This window comes from Agelaius tricolor, unplaced genomic scaffold, assembly GCF_023055355.1.
Source record: "Agelaius tricolor isolate 1412-34295 unplaced genomic scaffold, bAgeTri1.0.p SCAF_1, whole genome shotgun sequence".
Taxonomy (NCBI): domain Eukaryota; kingdom Metazoa; phylum Chordata; class Aves; order Passeriformes; family Icteridae; genus Agelaius; species Agelaius tricolor.
Genome location: NW_027269261.1, coordinates 16,343,750 through 16,356,652, shown reverse-complemented (window position 1 = coordinate 16,356,652; position 12,903 = coordinate 16,343,750). Strand labels below are relative to the sequence as shown.

At 38.6% G+C, this 12,903-nt stretch overlaps 1 long non-coding RNA gene across 3 annotated transcripts in view; it reads right to left on the bottom strand.

Moving 5' to 3' along the window:
* Window positions 1-2,050: 2,050 nt before the first annotated feature.
* The window catches only part of LOC139589027 (uncharacterized), a 324,400-nt gene continuing 313,547 nt past the window's right edge, over window positions 2,051-12,903 (bottom strand). For all 3 annotated transcript variants that reach the window (XR_011678905.1, XR_011678906.1, XR_011678911.1), the window contains one exon: window positions 2,051-2,563. This is a non-coding gene — a long non-coding RNA (uncharacterized lncRNA). The remainder of the gene's footprint in view (window positions 2,564-12,903) is intronic.

The following is a 12,903-nucleotide window of genomic DNA, read 5'->3' as shown; positions in this document are numbered from 1 at the left end:
ACGTATACTGTTTCAGTTAAGTTACCAAGGTCGACTTAACAGCCCTTTTCCTCAGAGTCTTAAATACATTTGCCACCCAGCCTTTCAGACCATGCTCAAGGAAAAGGGTGATGCCATTGTAAAGGGTGCTTGAACTTTACTGGAAACTCCAATTTACATTCTTTTAATCAGCAGTAGAATGCTATTTACTTATTTATTTGTAAATTTTGTTATTTACTTATTTATTTATTTGTAAATTTGTTTATTTACTTATTTATTTGTATTTAGAATGAGCTTTGTGAAGTAGCTAGAAAAGTAATTCTTGCACATGTGCCTGACACAGGTTTCTTGGAGTTTTGAAAAGGTCATTCAGGCTTTGGAATACAGCAGAGGCCAACACTTGGAACTCAGTTGTATTGCAGTATTAGCCTAGCCCTCTGAAGTCCAAGTCAGGAACAAAATATCAGATTACTGACCCATGCTAATAGAACTTTTTAAAAAGCAAAGGTCCTCCAGACTAAATACCAAACAAACAAACATCAGTCCCCTTTGATGGCTCACCACTTCTCAGTAAAGTTCAAATAGTCTGAATTGTGATTGCACAGAAATGTACTGATAACAAAGGTAAATGAAATTTGTGGTTATTTCTGAGGGTTGAATGACTGGTCTGATTGTCTTATTCACTAGGCAAACAAGGTCTCTTCTATATGTTATTGTAGCCACAAATATAATTTCTCTAGCACTGTAGAAAGAATCAGATTAAAATATGATACAGAAGGAGCACTTACCTTGTGCTGATTAATACATTTAAGCTGTTACCATGCCACCATGCTTAAAAGCATAAAGATATGCCTTTCTACACTAGTCTATATATATTGATACCTCCTGTGTGCCAGGAAAACCTATTTGATTAGTCACACTAAACCATTTCTTAAGTGGTATGAATTTCTCAGGCCTGCACTTTCAATAATCAAGTAATAAATTCTGGGACTAATCATGAGCCATGCTGTCTCTCCTAGCTGATGTTCAAGGAGATTCATCAAGAGTTTCTTTAACCAGAGAAAAACTAAAATACCTTAAGTAATAAAAACTGCATGCCACAATTTGGAACAAAATTAATTTCAGAGGTCAAACATAAACCACATGCTACACACCACTCCATGGCAGCCACTTGACTCTGTGTAAAGGATTTTTGTTGGAGTGCGAACTGCTATGTCCTACTGGGTTCAACCTGTGAGAAAAAGGGCCATTTCAGCAGGTAAAACCTAAGTGTTAATGAAATAAAGATAGCTGGGTTTTTCTTTTCATCTTTCACAGACTGACACCAACAGCCTGAGGAGGCACATACATGGTGATCTACAATCCAGAAGCTTTTCTCAACCCATGTGCCAACCCTTGGAGCTGTAATAATCAGCTTTGAGCAAGGGGAAGGACATCTGAGCCACACATCTGAACTTAAATAACAAATATATGAAACCCTAGGACCTAGACAGCACTCTAAGCACTCTGCTGCCCTAAATGACAACATTCTTTAAAACTGTGCATGAAATTTAATCTAATTCTTTTGTACTCGTGTTACCATTCACTTGGCTAAAACATTGTGTTTTTGAGCCAAAACACAAAGTTAATCTATCATAATGCTCCTCCAGGTGAGATTTATTATAGATCACTTTCTAAAACCCGTGTGTTCTATGTGCATGTGCATACCATATTCATCTTATTATTATCCAGCTGAAAAATTCCCAGTGTGTGCAACGCCTCAGATATAATAGCAGGCATGCCAACAGAATATGACACTTATGCTAATCTGCACCCTGCTGTGGAAAAACATACACAAGGATTCCATTACCACATTCATTAGGCTGCAGTGCACTTCATCTTGAATAGGGATTATGAACTATAATAGAGTGAAAACAGTTGATTGAATCCACTTAGTCAAATCTATGATATTAACCAAATATTTCGGCATCAGGAAGAGGAGGAATTGAACCTTCTCCTGGTGGGATGTGTTGCCGTTGCCTTGTCTCTCCCTGGCACTTTAGTTCGTATGAAAAAAGGTCTGAGAAGGCCAAGGACACAACAAAACTTTGCTTTGAGACAGAGTTTTAAATATTCAAACTGCTGCCCAAGAACTAGTGGAGAGCGAGGTGACATTGATGCTGTTGGGAGAGATGGGGGCTTTCCAGACACATGCACTATTTCTTGTTTTGCACAGGTTCTTCAGAGCACATTAGCAAATCCTCCATGCACCTGTTATATTTCTTTTTGGCACCAATGGAGACTTCCAAGCTGACCATATATGCAGCAAAACCTCCCAGTGACGCCATTACACTGCTTAAATGGTAGTCACATTCAGATGAAAAAAAGAAGTTTTCCAATTTTGTGTTCAGGTTTCCCAAGTACACTCCATTCAAGTGTACTTAGAGTGTTCACTCCATTTTTTGGTCCTACACAATACAGTTGCCATCTGACAGCCTGCCTTTCTTGGCAAAAAATTCAACTCAAACTATTTAAAATATTGTCAAAATAATAAAGACTGGAATACAACTTACCACTCGAGAAATATTTTGGAACTTGGTTGTGCCTAGGGAAAAAAAAAAAGAAAAAAGAAAGAATGAAGCCTTCTCTGTGTACAAGACTCAAAAGATGATAATAAAACCCTTCTGTGCCTAGTATTTAGTAATTTCAGTGGCTCTCCTGTTTATATACATCCTTTTTAATGTAGCAAGTAAACAGGAAGTTCCTGTTAGGAGCAGTGCAATGGAACAGAAAGTAGAATTGCTGAAACTGACAACAGAAGCTCTGCCATGCTCCTTTATTTCAGTTAAAAAGCCAAGGAAAAGAGTAGAAAAACATGGGAAGTGTATTTGAGCAACCAAGTATATTCAGTATGTCTGAAATTTGTTTTCCTTCTATACATCTGACCCACATTTCAGGGTGCTTACTCGGGGGCACTTCTGAGCTCAGTTATCCCTCACAAGTGGTTCCCACTCCCACTACTCCCTCAGCTCTTTTTCCACTCAAATTTTGCAAAACTGGAGGTAGGACAGATGAATACAGCAGCAGCCAACACCAATGTGGAGAGGGGACATCCTCCCACTGACTGCCATCCACATGGGGTTAATCCAGCTGGTAAGGATGACTCCTGAGCCCTTCCCTCCTGGAAACACACTACCATGGAATTGGGGGATGAACAGCAGGTGCTCCTTTCGGCACATTCTTCTGACTGAGGGTAGTGAAGAAGCTAAGGAAGAATATAGATAAAATCGTGAGTATTAAAACAGAAAAAAAAAGGATGAATGAAGTTGATGGGAAGGTTGGAAAAAAAAGTAGGATTTTGTGGCAGAATTCATGTAATGAGAAAGGTGATAGAGATCTGATGAGACTTGGCAGTGAAGAAGCTGGAAAAGACCAGTTTGCTGATGCTGTGGGACTAAATACTGAACTGATTTGGAGTTTGGGAAGAAAGAATTTCTGGTAAAAAGAAGGAGCTTACAAAATGGCAAAACACTCAGCATCATGTTAATAATGTGCTTGGGAGACAAGTAACTAATCATCACACAGGCACTGGGTAAAGGCTGCAGAGGTTCAGGGATAAAATAATCTGTCATGGACAAGGCTTACTGCTCATGTTATTGGATTTGTGTTTTTAAAAATAATACCCTATGTACGGGATTTCTGGAGAGTTAACAATACCATCCATGGAAATGGTACCAGAGTCCAGCCAGCCTCATAAATCCCCTGCTGGATTCTGTATTTGGCAGTAAGCCCTGCAGGTGAAATCTTTTTTGCTGGCATTACTTACCCAGTTTTCAAAGTCTTGCCCAAAAATAAAGAATTGGGCTTCTACATACACACGGATATTTATCTCAGGAAGATGCTGAGTTCTGTCTGAAAGGGTGATTTCGGCAGAAACTAAGGTGTTGTTATTTTATGGCAGCAGATCTTTGGACTACAGGCTTAGTTATAGTGAGTAGGTTTTATTGCTAACTTCAGAAGGACAACCCTGTGGCCTGTATAAAATATCCAGAAAAAGAAGCAGCACTCCATAAACTCCTGAAGGAAATGTGACACTCAGGAACAGCACGAGAAACCCTGAAATTTTACTAAAGGTAAATCACTTAATTTACCAGAGAGAAGGAACACGCCGTTGGGACAATATTTTTCCTTTTTTTTTTTTTTTTTTTTGTAGTTGAGGTCCAGCTTTGGCTTTTCAAGTTTGAAAGGTAAGTGGGAGCATCAAACAGGTTGAACGAGGCCCTGTTTTCTTGCTACAGGAACATGGCCCTTTGCACTGAGATTGTAATACAATCCATCCTCTCTGGGACTGCAAATGCTACAGTGCAAAACTGTGTTTGAAAACCTCTTTTATCATTCATCGTCTCCAGACTGAAATCATTTTTGACAACCTCTGCAGAAAACAAGCAGCTTTCTGGCTACTGGCGAGCCGATTAAAGGGAGGAAACACATGTTCACTGTCAGACAGAGCCCCTGGAGAAAGCATTGACAACCTTTTAACCTCCTTTCCCAGTGAAAGTGCCCAAATGTTTCTCTGGAACAAAAACCCCAGCATTGTTTTAAGCATCTTTTCATTTAATGCACTATATTTTTCAAGATACATTAAGAGTCAGAGGAATTCCATTTTAATGTGGAGGTTTCACAATCAGTTCAATTCCTATGCAAATGGTCATATAAACAATTATTAGGAGGGAATTTCTTTTCATTAACTTCTTTCTTCTCTTTCTTATTTTTTTTCTTTCCTTGTTTTTCTTTTTTTTCTCCTTCACTGTCTGACCACAGTTTAAATACCAACACATTGAAAAGTTCACTAACCTCTATGGTGATTTCTCAAAACAAGCCAAAAAGCCACAGGAGTGAAATTTTCTGAGCAGTAGGAAGGCTGACTAGCAGACATTATTAGCACTTTGAGTATTCAAATCTGGCCATGGAAACTTTTGTGAGTTACAAGATGCTGGAGCAGGAAGCACCACACGTTACTGATATATTTGTTATCAAGGGAACTACTTTCCACTGTGATTAATCATCAGCAACAGGGAAAATAAATTTTCTTTTGAGAAGTAAAGAAAGAATATTTTTTTTAATGGAAAATGCTTTCAGAGCAACTGGTCTGGCTTTCTTTGTAGTTATAAAAGTCCACTCAGAGGTTGTTTAACATTTAACCTTGCTATTTTTACCTTAATATCAGCAGCTGGAATAGTTCCGTCTGTTTTGATAAAACGAGACTTTTTTCCATGTTGCCTATTTGCTTTTACAGCTGAAAGGAACTGTTCCAGCTGAAGTAGGTAACTATAAAACTGCAGTGGGCTAAGCTGCCTGGGAGAAGAATAGATTATTTGATTAAATGTTCCTGCAAGTAACTGCATAAGGTACTGTACAATAACACACAATATTTGCTAATGAAAGATAAAAGGCTGTGAGGTATCTGCAGGTATGGGATCCCATGGGGATTTGCTTTTCCTTCTCCAAGGGCCTTGTTCTAGCCATGCTCAATAGTTCTGTTACCATTTAACTTGTCTCAGTTTTCACACGAATTACAACTTAACTAATGATAGTTGTGGTGGGGAAAAATTTTTGAAGCTGGAGTTTGGCATCTCCAATGTTTCTCCAAAAGGACTTACTCTATTTTATGACTTTTCTTTTTTTTTTCTTTTCATTTCTCTTTCTTCAGAAATATCCTTGCTCCATTAACAGAGTTCAAAATGCAGCCGACAATTTTTAGATGACAGCTTCATCAGCTTTCTCAGGCATGGCAGCTGCCCACAAAGTAGCTGGGTTTTTGCATTACTCTTCCTCATTCAGGCAGTGTTTCAAGCTGACATGTTGGGACAAGTGGCACAGATGATGTCCCTCCTGATGTTATTTCTGCTGGGTCCCAAGTTGCCTGAACCTACCTTAGGTAATGGGAAGAGGATGCAACCGAGCTTCTGTAGCAGTGTTTTGTACAAGACTGGCTTGTGCCCCTGAGTCATTTAAATGCCTTTGGAAAAGGGCCACCCATGGAGGGAAGGTATGTTTCTACTGAGCACCTTTAATCAGGCAGGTGATCAAACAATCACCACTTTCTCCCGACCCACTCCTGCAGACAATCCTATCTAATGCATCTCACACAGTTACAGGAAGCAATCTCATTCATATTTTATGTAACACAACAGCTTTAAAGGAAAAATTTTCCCTCAGAACTGAGTTATAAAAGCAAAAGAAGCAATTCCTCAATGTTTCTCCTTTACAGGAGATGCCCATTTTACAATTTTGACTTCCCCCTCATATCCAAGAGATTCACAGCAGGACATGACCATTAAAAAAGTCACATTTTTCACCTTCTTCCCCAGTCCAAAAGGGGGCCCTCCCCTCTTTTGAGCTAGACACTTAAAGAATCAGCTTCCATCCAGCAACTTGTGAACTCCTTCAGAAGCCAGGAGAATTTGCAGAAGTGTCAAAAAATAAATCTGAACAAACATAGCCAAAAATGCAACACAACAATAAATAGTAATAGCCCTTAACATTTGTTAGCTGAAGATCACGACATGCTTCCTTAACAAGGTAAATACTGTTATTCCATTTTATAACTGGGACAGATGAAGAATAGCCTGAAGACAGCTAGTTGGTTGCAGGGCTGGAAACGGATCCCAGGCCCTCCTCATCTCCACCCCGCGTTCCACACCTCCCACAACACACACAGCTTGCACGCAACAGCTCCCTGCAATTTGAGTTTGGGGGAAACACAACTTTGTCCTGGCTGAACTGTTTATCACAGGCTATGAAATGCTTTGGATGAAGTTTCCCTTGTAGTAAACTCTGCTAATTGCCTTCAGCCAAAATCACATGCTCAGCTACACACAGATGCAGAAAAACAGAGTTTACTCACTGCTAATTTAGGCATATGTAGCTGACTCTTTTCTGTGTGGAAAACTCCAAGCAGGTGAGATTAAGGGGTTTTTATTTTCCCACTGTGCTTCTACGATAGGAAACTATTTTCTAGTAAACAGCCTTCTGTCTTATACTGAAAGAACAAAAATCTACCTTTTATACAGGCAGTTTGTTTGAGCAGTTATTTATTCGGAGCACCTGCATTTCTAATTTACATTTGTCTCATTTCAGCTTCCTGATACAGGTTTTGTTTTGCATCATTTATCCTCCAAATTAAACAATTTTGTATTCCTTGGTACTTTCTTCCCCTGAGAGCTTCTTCAAGTCAAGCCACCTTTCAATTTACTTTTTACAGCAATGAGTAGAGGAGGTCTCTCCTCTCTATCACCTTCAGGGTTTTCCTACAGCTATTTGCTGCATTCTCATACCTGAACATCCTCAGAAATGTAAACTCAAACTGCATATCCTGGCAGGAGTCTCAGCAATGCAAAGCATCAGTAAATGCAGCTCTTCTCTTTCACTTCCATTTATATATCCAAAGATGGTGGCAGCAACTGCTGCTACACCATTGTACTGGGGCTTTGCTTGAACATCATAACCTCTGAATGTTTCCTGGAATCTAAAACCTCCCCAAGGCCACTCTGTTCTTCTGGCATGAAAATACATTTGCAAACATGTTTTAATTGGTGTAGGCCAGTGAGAGACTGAGCACGGTCTAAATGATTTCTCTTCCTCATTATTTACTGGTGTAAATATAGAAATAATTCATTGTTATTACCTCATTATTATTTACCAACATAAGTTTATAAATAATTCAGTGATATTCATGTTATTATTATGCATAATACCATGAATTATAGGAATTTAAAAAAATCACAGTGGTTACCGTTAAGAAGTCAACATTAATCAACTTTTGCCTCAAAGTTCTGTAAGAGGTAGTGCAGCCTGCTCTGTCCTCAGAATAGGAAATAAGTGTGGGACCTCAGATACCACAGTATGGTAACAGTTGGCAGATGGTTCTTCTAAGATGGTAACCACTGCAACTAGAAGTGTAATTGGAAAACACATCATATTATGATTGTCTAGTAAAGGGGAAAGCCACAGTTATTTAGCACTCACCTAAACTATCAATTGCAATACCTTCAAACAAATCAGGCCAGACAGACTATTCAAAGCGCCACCAAATACTTCCAAAAACTTCTGTAGAGCTGATTGAAACTCTTCTGTCAAAAGCTTCTGTTTGGATGGTAAATGGGTTTTGGAGATGGAACAGACCAAATTTAGTTATTTTCTTTTTTTTTTTTTTTTATGTTAGACTTTTAAATAAATATCACTAGTTTAAAAGGCAGGGCTACACACACAAAAAAAAAGACAGGAAGAGGGCCTGGTTTTCTTTATGCTAATTTGTAAACATTGATCATTTTGCAAATAATTGTCATGTCATGTCCCAAAGCTTTAAACTGCTGTCTTAGTACAAGAAATCTCAGACAGCAAAGGTAAAACATCACATTTCTTCACTGTCCAGCACTTGACTAAATTTGCTTGTCCCACTAGGCTGCTTTAAATTCAAGTCTAACACCTTACTTTATAGTAAGAACAGTGACTGAAGAGTTTAAGCTGGTAGTACCACATGATAACTTAGATTAAAAAGGGGATGGTAGTTAAAATTTTCAGCAGCAAATTAGATAGACATGCTCAAACTGCAGATTTAAGTTCCTGTTAAGGGCACAGGAGTGAATAAAAAAAAATCAACATCCCTAATTTCTTTATGGAAAAACAAAATTAACTAATCAAATGTTGTCAATGGATAAAGGGGATATTTCCAAGAGTGAAGACAATTAGTAAATTAGGAAATAGTTGGAAAATCAGCTTCAAAAATGTAGAAATGTCTAAAATGTCTTTTTTTAACTTAACTCTAGCATAAGAAGAAAAGCAAGGAAAAAACACTCATCTTCCATAGAACTAATTAATATTCTATAAGACAAAAAAAGAAGGCAATATCCCTCTCCTCCACTATTCCTCTCCCACATTTCATCCCTGCTTTCCTCACCATGGAGTGATGACCATGCCAACTCCCTTATAATTCTCAAATTTGACATAAAATTACTCTTGCTATGCCAGACTACCCATGGTCTGAGAGGATCAACACCCAGAGGGCAAGGGTGATGAAGAACTCTTCCATTTCACAAAGACTTCCTAAACTGACAAGAGATAACAAAACATTTCATCAATATTCCCTACACATCCAGCCAAATGACATATTTTTCCTCTGAATCTGAAAGTGCTGCAGAAAAAATCATTCCGTGATTTCATCACTTGAAAATTTTTGCATGGTAATGCAATGGACATTGAAAACAATAATGGTCACTTTCTTTGATGCACCTCCTCAGAGAAGAGGTGACAGTTCCAGGTGACACATTGTTATTTATTAGATGCATCAACTCTGTTTCCACAGGAAAACCTGACACTCAGCTATTTAGAGTGACAGCTTTCAGGTAGGAACAGCACAGCTTGAGGCTGAAATGACTGAATACCTTGAGGGCTTGATTCAAAACACAAACAGTGGCATTTATTTAGCTAGGTAGTGATAAAACTCTTTGCAAATGGCACAGATGTACATCAGCTTGTCTCTGTTTCCCATAATGTGACTCTCAAGGTTAATTGTTTTAAATACTGAACTCAGAGTCAGGAACGAAAAAGACATCCCACTGAGCTGGCCACTCTGGGAGTTCCATGGTCTTTGTAGAATTATCAAGACACCTTTCAATTTTTATTTGCATACAACTGAATATAAGGGAGTTGTCCAATACCTGAAAATGCTTAATTATCTTAATTACTTTGGGATTGTTTCTCACAGCCTGTACATAGAGCTTACTTGTTCCTCCCTAACTTAAAACTTGAAGAACAAGATACAGTGTGGCCTTTTCCTCTGGCTCTCACCAAGCCTTGATACCAGTCATTTATCCCACATCCCAGTAAACACATGGATTTTAGAAAAAATATTAAATTTCATGCAAATATCCATCCTAAAGAAACCAAACACCAATTGAAGTTTGTCTGATGAAACTGGCTGTAAAAAGTCTTGATAACACTATAAACACAAGCAGTTCTTTTACTGTATTTCAGCCTTGTTGTACCAGTCTATTTAGGAAAACTAGAAGGAAAAAAGAAAATTAAAAAAGAACCATCTTAAAGATCAGAAAACTGTTTTGGGGGTTTGGAAAAAATTCTGTCAATGCCTTTCTGCACTTATACAGATTCCTGGCTTTCACTATCTTCTCTTTCTCAGGTGTCTATACAACATGTACCCTGATGCTGTCTAATCCACAAACAAGTAAGGTCTTGGGTTCTTCTGACTGGGCTCCAAAACCCATTGGGAAAACCTGTCCATGAGATTTTCAGGCTTATGCTGAAGGCACTAGAAATTCAGAGAGTTGGGAGAAGCCCCAGAAATTAAATGACCAAATTTTTTTGAGGTTCACCTCTCTGCAAAAAAGAGACCAAACCCAACATGCAGCTGTGTCATTAAGCCCAAGAGCCCATTCTTTCAAGCCTTGCCTCGAATTCAGTACGTGTGGTAACTCATGAGTCATTAAAATGGAAAGGCTCCCTTCTGGCTTCAAGGGCGACTGGATCTGATTATACATGCTGCTGTTCCTCGGCACAATGGGATGAGTGAAATACCCACTGTCAGCCCCAGCTCTGAATTGGCTTTCTCATAGCACAAGCCTTACCTGAAACGCAGTACTTTATGTGTTAATAACATATTTGTTACAGCTATCCTATGCAGTGCTTAATTAAAGTGATATTTTGTTTCAGTTGAATGATCTCTGGCTGTTTTATTGTCATTTGACATTAAATTGCAATTTGCCATGCCACATACGTTTCTGCACGTGTTGTCAATATGATTATAAAGGCAATGTTATTGACCAAGAACATACTTAACTAAGTGTCTTGAGAAAATACTCAGATTTTTAAAGTTCTACACTTTCTCTCTTCTTTTATTTTTTGGTTGCTAAACCTGAATTACTTTAGTTTCTTTAAAGCTCTTTGCTGCTGAATAACTTCAAGTGCTAACAGAATTTAATATTCAGTTGTCATGCATGTCTCAGCTCTCACCACAGTGTACTGTGCTCAAACTCAGGTTGGCTTTTTTCCTATGCATTTACAGGGGGGTGTGTTTGTATATATATTTTTGGTATACTTTTATATGTATACATACATATATATATATATATATATATATATATCAAGGGAAATATGTATATCCATATATCTGTGTCACGGCTGAGGTCACCACATGCACCCAGGACACCAGATGTGGCACTACCCCCTCCACACCCTCTCTGTCCCTTCCACAAGGGCCAGCAAGGGGAGAGCCTGGGATGGGGGCACCCAGCAGCCTCAGCCCCCACTCTCCTCTCAGGTCTCACTGAGTTTGGGCTCCCTCCTCCAGGCTATATGAATCACTTCTGCCATGAACTTGTGACCCTGGATCTGTAACAGTGCTCTGCTCTACCAGGACCATACGGCAGATAATGCACAGCTACTTTGGTCTGTACGAGACCTGACGTTTGCAAAGCTGCACTGAATTAAGGCAAGGCAGTACAAACTGCAGCGGAGTTCAAGGTGAGCTGGGAATAAAATGCTTGGGTACTATTTCCTAAATTTGGAGGGGAAAAAGCTAAATCCATGCTCTCTCCTATTTCACTCTGATTGAAGAGGAAAATAAAATAAAATAGGCTTACATTAAAATGTTGTCTGTTTTACTGCCATGTTATTTCTGCTATACCAGCAGGCTGAAAAAACTGTATAGATATTTTTTTTCTATATTTTTTTCTATTTCCTGCCTTGGTTTTGGATAACTGGAATTGAGTTAGTGTGTTTTCTTCAACAAGAGTTTCAGCATACTCCTTCCCCTTCAGGTTAAGTTCAATTTCAGCTCTATATTCCAAGTTTACCAATCTTAAACACAGTATGGTATAAGAAGTATTCCTGTAACAGCTTGAAAAATTAGCCAGCTGAAAATTGCTAAGTTGGATGTAGCAGGTTACTGTTTTCCATCTGCAAATCCAACTGTGATGGCAAACAAGAACATCCCAATGATGTACAGGAAAATATAAGCGCGGTCTGGTTTATCAGTTACAGTAAGGTCATCATTAGTTACTCTTTTAACGGCTCATTTAATTAAACACAGAGCTATTGTCTTGCAATTATGTCTATAAAGTGGAATAAATACTCAAGTTCAATTAGGAATGTATTTTTTACTGGAATGGGTTTATTAAAGTTGCTGTGTTGCCACAAATGACTAATAATGAATATACTTTTCTGACAATGACAAAATAAGTATTCTCACAGAAGTGCCTGGTATGTGTAATTCGATGAGTTCACTTGAATAGTTCGACTCTGGATCAAAAAAGCAAATTATACTCACTTGAATAGTTCGACTGCGGATCAAAAAAGTAAATTATATAAGTGGATACTGCAAGGCAGAAACATGTGGACACAGCTGTAGTGTCATGTGTCACAGCTTCACTCTGTGCCAGCTGGCATCGGCACAAAGGCAGGCCAAGCCAAACAATTCCTGTTATTCATAACAGCAAATGTGCATTCAAAACACACAGTGAAGGCTTTATAAAATAACTTGGTATTCAAATGGATCCACACTGTGGAATTGTTTTTTAATCACACATTGCTCTGCGCCAAGCCGATATGCCAAATTGTCCTAGTAGTCCAGAAGTTCTTGTCTTTACCCCAAACAGTGCAAATGCAGGTCTTGGCCCGCATATCTATGGGATATTTGTGCTCAAGGTTCGTAGCTTTCCTTGTGCGCTCAGTAAATAGATGCGCACCCTCAGCGCATTAAATATTCAGGCTTTCAATTAACAAGGGTGCACAACATGCACATTTGTGCCTACATTATAATCAGAACTTCCCCAGCATAGAAAATCACACCATTAAGAAGTCTAGCTAGTGAGAAAGCAAGCAGTTAGGATAGTTTCACAAACTCCTTCTAGACTGCATTTATATTTAGAA